The following is a 10,000-nucleotide window of genomic DNA, read 5'->3' as shown; positions in this document are numbered from 1 at the left end:
CTGTAATAAACTGTGACATTGCGCAGCATTTGGCAGCATGTTGCCATAGCGATGGTGTTACGTTGCATAGCGCTTAGCTAGCATGTAGATGACCGAGCTACAGATCAGCACCGGCAGTCAACTTAAAGCAGTTTTATTTTTTATTGTGGCTTATTAATTGTTAATTATGGCTACGAACAGACTGCAAAGTGAAGTGGAAAACACACAGGACGTAAAAGACGTAAAACTGAACGAGACTCTTATAGCAACATGACCTGAATTCAGGAGCCTCGGATTTTTGAGCCAGTAAAGAACAAGATAGGACTATGGAGTTTATAGTGTGGAAAAACATGGAGGAAAAAAAGATTTAAATAATTACAGCCAATCAATCAATCTATCTATCTATCTATCTATCTATCTATCTATCTATCTATCTATCTATCTATCTATCTATCTATCTAATGAGCTAAAATGTTTCCTGAGACTTTCACATTGCACAAAAGGTCCGAAGGGGTTAAAAAAACACTTAACGTCAGACTGCAACACTTTGGTGTAAATATTTTCTTTCCTAACACTTTTAATCAGCATGTGTAAAGTTTTCCATTTCCATTTTTTTAATCAACCGAATGTTGAGTGTCCCTTAGAGATGACTCAACAAAGTGCTACAGTTTTTGACGTACGCACTTTGTGTGTGTGTGTGTGTGTGTGTGTGTGTGTGTGTGTGTGTATGTGTGTGTGTACTGCACACTCGTCAAAAGCCAGCAACGTCCAGAATATAGCAATACGCCTCCAGTGAAGCGTGTCGGCTGATTGATCTGTCTTTCTGTCTGCCGTCATGTTGACGGTCATGTGTCTAAAGTCTGGAACTTCCACAGAGTCCGAATATGACTTCTTTATCTCTTGAAGTTTTAATGATGAATTATTTAATAGTAATTAATGATTTGACGATGACCGACGATCAAGGCAGCTTCACAAAAAGCCTCACGTAGAGAGAAAAGACCTGAGATCAGGACCACAAGACTGTTAGAAGTCTGTCTGGAATTACAGAGGTCCAAATAAATGTTTCGTAAATGTGTTCAATGTGAGCAAAAAGTCAACTACGGGATGTGTAAAACACCACAGTTATAGACTGGTGTGTGTGTATTGAAAGAGACGCTGTATTATAATCAGTGACACAAAATAGATGATTTTTGCCAAAACGTAAGTTGCTTATTTTACCCATGAAGTGTTATTAGTCCTCTTGTTATTTCCCCGTGGCAATTAATCGTGCCAACTGTAACGTTGTCTCAATCACGTCGCATAAAAGAGAACAAAACACGTCGTTACTTCCTCTTTCACGCCGTGAACCGATCTAAGCTCACGTATGTGGAAGAGGGCAGATAACGCCGTGAGTCTGTGATCGGACAGACACGATCGGTTCACTTCACGTGTCTCAGAGGAAGCACGTGGGAGCCTTCACCCTTTCTGTTGAGGATCTGGTGTAGGACAGAAGGACTAAATTAGAGAAAGGAAGGAAGAATCAATTCCTCTAAGCATTAATTCCCTGAAATAAGGCTTTATTCAGCTTTATCGTGTTACAGAGTCGGCGTGCCGATGGATTTAACGTGTTGTTTTTGTGCATTCTGATGTAATTGAGTCGATCATGGACAGTGTTCATATTCTTACAAACGATTATCTCCAACTCGTTCAGAAAGCAGCATAAAGACTAGAGTTATTATTCCGAGAAGACGTCAAAAAAAAAAAGCATCTTCTAGTAAATAACAGAGTTTATACTCCAAACCGTACAGTATGAGATCAGCGTTCAGTTAAAGACGGAGGAAGAATTTTTCATTCTGTATTTCAGCACGTCGTCATTTCCCCGGTGTGATGATGTCAGTACGTGAGTGTGTATTTGTAAATGTATAGTTGTGTTATTTTTCCACCTACCGGTGTGAATGTGCACTACTGCAGCACTACCGCTGAGCTCACAGTGTACCGCTGAATGTACACACTGCACGCCTCGCCGTCGCTCAACTGTCACGTGATCTTCACGTGTCGCTTCCTGTCCCAGTTCGGACTCAAATCCTCTTCGATGTTCCTCTGTCCAAAAGCTGTTTTTGAATATATATTTTTTTCTACACTCTATCGACGATGCAGCTACTTTATTCTTCATAAACAAAAACCAGACCGATGACATCCATTTTTTCTTCTTCATCGTGAACGCAGTCGATCGGCTGAGACGCGTTTAATGTCTTGAGTTTTAACTAATAGCGAAAGCAGCATTATTTAGTTCATCGACAGTTTAGATCGTCAGACCTGCTGATATGTGACACACTGTTGTCTATAAACATGGACAAAAGGACATCACACCGGACAGAATGCATAAACAGATTATTTAGAATAGAACATTAGATGATATTAGATTAGATTAGATTAGATTAGATCTCATCTATGTAAAAGGTTTTGTTCAGCCAAACAATTCAGCCAAAATTTTAATTACAACCTTTACTAGTTAGCAACATGCTAACTGTCAGAAAAACGATCATCTCAGACATTAAACATGTTTTAGCAAATCGACTGCATTTACAATAAACTCTAAATCATGCGTTTTATCTCAGCTGAACGATTATTATACCATCTGTCCTGGTTTTAATAGCTTTGATAAGTTTAAATGTTGATCACTCACACACACACACACACACACGCACGCACGAACGCACGCACACACAACCCCAACATCTATTGCTCTTATTAAGACTTCTGTATATAAAACGGACAGGAGATCAGATCTTCCGGCTCCACTACAGTTCTGAGATCAGATTCCGATACCGTTCGATATTTCTGCCGGTTTTTTTTTTTTTTTTTGCGATTCTTCCTCATCACGGCTCGTGACGTGACTCATTTCCTCTCTTTTCTTCTTCACACACCGACCCTGATGACCGTAGCTCTTATTTTTACATGCAGTTTAACACACCGTTAAGAATGGATGATGACATTGACGTTTTCAGTTGAAGTCGAATTTCTAGATCAGATTCGTCAGAAGCTTCCTGAAACTGAATCACTGACTTTGTTAACACTTCTTCTTGTCTCGGACTTTTCCACACTTTTACCTCCAGTCCGGTCCATACGATAAAGAGCGCTTTATTTCTATGCACATGCGATTTTTTTTTCTGTTGCGTCATAATTTATAATATTTTTTAACAGGCAATGAAACTGAGACTGAAGAAACTGTCACTTTTTTCACTTTAATTTCACATAATTTTTTAAACAGCACTATTGTTTTATTTGTTGTTTTATATATATATATATATATATATATATATATATATATATATATATATATATATATATAAAATAGCTAAAGTTCTGTTACTAATGTATTACAGCGATCAGCTGTGTTCGACTCTGCACCTTTGCCAGTATTGTCACTAGCAGTTAAAGGGAAATTTTTATTACTATTTATATTTTGTCCTTTTTTTTTTTTTTTTTTTTTTTTTTTTGGTTATTTTGTTGGGATTCACATCTGCCACATTTCAGGCAACACGGTTTAATCATGAAACACCACACGAACAAACGCTAGTACTTTAAACAAAGCACAAATAAACCTATTTGTCTGGTTGTTAAGATGATTTTAATAATTATTTTTATGGTTTCTGATATCAAGCAGGACATTTCTACTCCAGCTTTTTAGCCAAACTATTATTATGATTAGAATTAGGAAGGAATTACTGATGTACACATTTGGGAAATCGATGTTTTAATGTATGAATAATTTGTAAATATTGTTTACAAAACCATGTGTTTATTAGAATCTACATTATTTTTGGTAAAACTCTGTACATATCCTGAAATATTTCCTGTTTGTGTGAAGAAAAAAACACTTCTGTATTTGTACCTATTTTGTAAAGAAATAAATGAGCTGTTTACTAAATATACGCCTGCTCCCAGTGTGACGCTGACTGCTTTAAGAGCGAAAACTGTCTCTAGAAATAGTTTAGACGATATACAGAACTCTAACGTGCCGTTTCCAAACGATTCAGATTTGGAGTGTCATTTGCAAATGATTCAGTTCAGAGTGTCATTTGCAAACGATTCATTTCAGAGTGTCATTTGCAAACGATTCAGTTCAGAGTATCGTTTTTTATCGGATTTTTAAAATCCTTTAATCCAATGTAAAAGAGAAGGACAGATACAACAGAGTCTAAAGCATCGACTCAATAACATACGCCGGTCTATTTCAAATCGAGTGCAGGTTTTGTCCAGTTTCTTCTGAAAGACACAAAGAGGAGTCAAGTAGGAAGTCGTGTCGTACAGTTAGACACTAATGAAGAAGAATAGTTTGATGCTTGTACAAAGTTTTCTTACAAAACAGACTAAATGACTCATTTTTCTGTTTCCCAACAATTCCAGCCACTGAGTGACAGATTGAGTGTTACTGAGAGACTCAGTGCTCACACACACCACAGTTTGGGAAATTGTTTACTTCTAAACACACACACACACACACACACACACAATCACGTTATTTTGTGTTAGGTGTCGTTACATCTACTGTTTGTATGACATTTTAAAGTTAACTCGCACTTAAAGGGCTTCATTGGGAGACAGTGTGAGCTGGTCGTCGAAGGACAGACTGCAGGACGTTACTCGGACCTGAGGGAAGACGGATACAACCGGATGCCTTACACGGTTTAATTTAACTGCATATTTATTACTTTTTGCATCTGAGCATTTTTATTTACATAAATACAAACTCTACTTTGATTTTTGGCTTTTTCCTGGGAAATGTTTAGCTTTTAACTGTGACATTATGACTATTTTATTACGACCCCTCTAAAGATGATTGATTGGGTTTTTTTGTGCTTTTTTGTCTTTTATATATAAACTTGTTTCCTTACTGTGTACAGTACATGACAATAAACGATTTAAATCTTACAATTTAAAAATGGTAAATAAAATAAAATTTACTAAATTCACTTCCTACTGAGGGGGCACGGTGGCTTAGTGGCTTAGCATGTTCGCCTCACACCTCCAGGGTCGGGGTTCGATTCCCACCTCCACCTTGTGTGTATGGAGTTTGCATGTTCTCCCCGTGCCTCGGGGGTTTCCTCCGGGTACTCTGGTTTCCTCCCCCGGTCCAAAGACATGCATGGTAGGTTGATTGGCATCTCTGGAAAATTGTCCGTAGTGTGTGATTGTGTGAGTGAATGAGAGTGTGTGTGTGCCCTGCGATGGGTTGGCACTCCGTCCAGGGTGTATCCTGCCTTGATGCCCGATGACGCCTGAGATAGGCACAGGCTCCCCGTGACCCGAAGGTAGTTTGGATAAGCGGTAGAAGATGAATGAATGAATGAATGACTTCCTACTGACATTAATTTTTTATTAAAAAACAACCTGCTGGCTTTGTCGCTCGATCTGGTTCGACCTGTCAAACCCTGGAGATGTGTTAAAGCACAAAAGACGAGGTAGGATGGCATGAAACGTCTGCATTTCTCCAACACAGACGATACCAGGTGGATGTAACTGCCCTGAAACAGTGTCGAGGAGCGATCGTGTGAAGTCAGGATATTTTGAAAAGCCTCAAAAAGCATCGGAGCCACACACGTGAACTCGAAGCAGCAGAGAGAACTGTGCTTTATACACTACACTACACACACACACACACACACACACACACACACACACACACAATAAATACGTTTCAAAACTTTGCCACTTTTAGGGACAAAAGTTCTGAAAAGACATTTTTCATAATTGTGTGTGTGTGTGTGTTTTGAAGACTCTAAACACACACACAGAAGACTCTAAACACACACACACACACAGAAGACTCTAAAGACACACACACACAATATAACGTGTCAATAAAATCTCAACATCGATATAAATGAAACTCCTTGATAACAATTTATTCTATTTTACGTCTCACACTGATGTCTTAACTTTAACACAATACTCATTTTGTGCAGATTTATTTTGTAAACATTATATTTGAGATTTTTCTCAGGAATTTCCAGCTGAGATTCAGTACGTTACAGTTACACATCTACGGTATCAGAGTCACTGCTCCTGCACAGGTTCAGTTTAATCCTTAAGCTTCGATAATACTGAACATTTTTTCACAGTCAGGTGAAAGACACAGTATTCAAGAGCTGTTCCTGAATTCTTAAAATGGTCACGGAACAGAACGTGGTTATAAAACACGAACGCTTTCAAATAGTCAATTATTTCGAAATAGTTCAAATATCTCTTTTAGCCTTGAGTAGTTCACAGGTTTCTGTGATTCCTCACTAATTACAAAGTACCACTGTGAGATTTTAACCCCATAAACAGCCTTACATTCCTCTCTATCATTACTACATACCTTTCCTTGTACTTTCGCCGTCTTTACTCCATAATTCCCAGTGAATCGTATCCTTTAAGGTGAAGGACTAGACGAGAAACTGGGACTTGTTACATGTGTCATGTTTCAGTATAAATATTCTGGTGTCTATATAAAGTGTTATTATCTAATGTAATGAATAGTGTAATGTTTATGGTCTAATTATGTCTATAATATTTTGTGTGTTAGTGAAATGAATAAATCAGCAGTTTGGTGCCGCTGCTGCTTCTGACAGAACAGGAACTGGACATTAAACTGACTTTTGTTACTGAATATACAGTATTATCGTAACAAAAGACAGTACAGATCTGTAGGGTGGTTTTATACTTTGCTCTCTCTGGTGTGTGTGTGTGTGTGTGTGTGTAAGTGTGAGTGTGTGTGAACTTCAGGGGTCCTGTAGGTTGGTCATGATGGTGTGTCACAGTGGGGGGTGTAACATCTCCACTGGCACTGCTGCTTTCAGAGGTTCTGACTGACACACACACACACACACACACACACACACACACACACACACACACACACACCATCGCACATGAAAGGAGCGGTTGACCATTCTGTGTGATGGATGGGATGAGAGGACTGAGTCAACGCTGGATCAGAACAAAGCCTGGCTTGATTAGGCTTCCCTATGGGGGGCAGCACTCTGCTCCAGGCGAACAGATCCAACACACACACACACACACACACACACACACACACACACACACACACACACACACACACACACACAAACTAGCATTTAATCAGCAAATGCAGCACCAAAGCCAACAGATCTGGACTTAATTAAACTAATCAACCTTCTTAATGAACATTTTTTCAGATTTATTTTTTCAGATTTAAACGATCACGCACTCACACACACACTCACACACACACACTAACACTCACACACTTACACACACACACCACTGAGATAATTTCTTCTTTTTTTTTTTAATTTGGCAAGGCAGATCAAAACAGGGGTGTATTTTTGCTCAAACAGTGTTCAGGGTGAAAGACACACACACACACACACACACACACACACACACAGAAAAGGTGAAGCGGCTGTGTTTGATGTGAGCTGCTGGAGGAGGATCACACTGTCGGGTAGCTGACCTTAAACTCTGTTTGTTTTGTTCCTTCTTGTTTTGCTCCGTCTTTGAAGTCATCAGTGACGAGCAGCTCAGTCGAGTGTGTGTTAGATACGTGCTGAAATTCTGGATCATATGTTAGCTAACGTTACCTCTTAGTGTTCTTGTCACACTTCTGGTATCAGTCTGTCACAAATCTTTACATATTTACACTTTAACAAATCAGACCCAGCCACTAGGTCTTCAGCTAGCGGCACTATGGCTAAATAGGTGTACTAATAGTTTAATAATTTAAATAATTACAGTACATTTGACTCATACAATCTAATAGGAAGTTTGTTCAGTCAAGAATCCTATCTGCTAGAAAAACTTTAACAATGATTGTGACCCCAAAATGAAATCGCTAAATCTTTGTATCATACACACGTTAAAGTATCGTATCATATCGTATCGTACTCGACTCGTACAATATTAGGTTGTTGATGGCTACATTAACTTGTACGCGCTCTTACACTGAGACAGCTGACTCTGTCGATCACAAGGCAAGTGGCAAGGCGGGAGTCCAACGTATCATATAACATACGCTGCTACGACTGCCCGTCTTGCTAATTGTGTTAATAGGCTCTATATTTTTAACATCAAAGACAGTCCTAAAAAGCATGTCACTGCACGTCATACAGTGTATGTGACAAATAAAATGTGAATTTGAACTGGAGTGTCTCGCACAGAGCCCTGACTCTGACTCTGACTCTAATGCTCTTGTAGCTGAACGGAGAGAATCCAGTGAAACGCTTCCCAGAATAGTGAGATTATATTATAACCGTAAAGGAGACTAAATCTGGGACAGGAAGTCCAACAAGCTCAGGTGTTCTTTAGGTCATAAAGTGTATGTTGATATAAAACAAACTAATGATATTAGGGTAATGAGAGCTCCACATCCCCCACACCGTCCCAGAGAAAGACTCAATGAAACAATGAAACAATGAAGCTGTCCTTCTTTCATTCCAAACAGGACAGGCTTTATTTTCAGAGTGCAAATGCTGTCAAAAATGTGTCTTCATTTAAATCATTTAAAGGTGCAAACAAATCCACAACATCTCCAAACACATGACTCCAATAAAAGCCTTGCCCTCACTCACTAAGCGCTTCCTACATGGACAGGTAACATGATTGACGGCTGAGATGTGCCTGGTTCTGATTGGCTGGATTTTTTTTTTTTTACTGATCCTGTGGTGCCACACAGACCGGAGTTTCTCCTCTTTATTCGTACGATTAAACCGTTACCAGACATTACAGGATTAAACAGAACTGCTGATCCCATCTGACGAGTGTCGGGTTTTTTCAGTGTTGTGAGAAGCGTGTGTACGTCACCATGGTTACGCGTCTGACAAACACACCGATGTGATACAGTGAGGAATTCAGCTACCACACAAGACCTTAAAAGAAAAAAATTTAATTCACCTTAATAAGCACAACAATAACGTAACATATTCACGATTAATGAGCATCGGGGCTGCTGAACCGCGGAACTCTATGTTAGCGCTGAAAGGCTTCTAAGTTCTCGTGATCGCTAGCAGGCGTGATTCAGAGTCAGCCCCGTGTTGGTCTAAGTGCAGATGTATGTTCTCGGGCATTTACGCTCGAGTGTTTGACACAATCCTGACTGTTTTCTGATTTAGCTATGATCATGAAAAGGTCAACATGAATGTACAATTTCCACTGTGTGATATCTGTTGATTTGATTTCAGTCTTGCTTTCTTTAACACGTAGCGGCATGTAGCTTATTCTGGATCTGAATGTTCGGCGATATGTCTTGAGAATTGTATTACACACGCTCTGTGTTACCTGGGCCTGCTGCAGGAAGAGCTTTAGTAATACTTGTGTTTGCTCGCAGCTCTGTTTAAACAAAGCGGCCTTCTCTGGGCTCTGGATGCTTTACAGTGTGCGGTGTGTTAACTGTGACGCCTCGGGCCATGAGAGTGTTTTCAGAGACGCAGCGACTCGCTCTTGCTCACCGCGTGAGCACGACTCGCATTTATCCTTCATATAACAAAAGAAGCATAAAGTAAACAAAGAACATAAAAACCATAGCATTAGGGACTGTATACATCATGGTGGCAGACAAAGAATAAGAAGTTTTTTTTTATATTTTATAAACAACAATAACAGGAAACAATAGTTTTGGCCAGTCCTCTGAGCACAGAGTCTGTTCACTGCACCTTAGCTGTCTCTGTGGTGTCGTTGTGGCACTTTGCCTGCGTTTGGAGGTGGAACATGGTATAGAGAGAGAGAGAGAGACAGAGAGAGAGAGAGAGAGAGAGAGAGAGAGAGAGAGAGAGAGAGAGAGAGAGAGAGAGAGAGGGGGGGGGAGAGAGAGAGAGAGAGAGAGAGAGAGAGAGAGAGAGAGAGAGAGAGAGACAGAGAGAGGGGGGGTGAGAGAGAGAGAGAGAGAGAGAGACAGACAGAGAGAGAGAGACAGACAGAGAGAGGGGGGAGAGAGAGAGAGAGAGAGAGAGAGAGAGAGAGAGAGAGAGAGACAGAGAGAGAGAGAGAGAGAGAGACAGAGAGAGAAAGAGAGAGAGGT

The 10,000-nt window shown here is 39.8% G+C and overlaps 1 protein-coding gene across 2 annotated transcripts in view; it reads left to right on the top strand.

The window, feature by feature from the left end:
* The window catches only part of LOC132851426 (transcription initiation factor TFIID subunit 4-like), an 89,896-nt gene extending 88,409 nt beyond the window's left edge, over positions 1 to 1,487 (top strand). For both annotated transcript variants that reach the window (XM_060878313.1, XM_060878314.1), the window contains one exon: positions 1 to 1,487. This exon is cut by the window's left edge and continues 772 nt beyond it. The gene's annotated coding sequence lies outside the window, so the exon portion shown is untranslated.
* The last annotated feature ends 8,513 nt before the right edge of the window (positions 1,488 to 10,000 follow it).

The sequence above is a fragment of the Tachysurus vachellii genome, chromosome 9, assembly GCF_030014155.1.
Source record: "Tachysurus vachellii isolate PV-2020 chromosome 9, HZAU_Pvac_v1, whole genome shotgun sequence".
Taxonomy (NCBI): Eukaryota; Metazoa; Chordata; class Actinopteri; order Siluriformes; family Bagridae; genus Tachysurus; species Tachysurus vachellii.
Note: the sequence above shows the minus strand (reverse complement) of the source record. Positions and strands in the feature narration are given on the sequence as shown.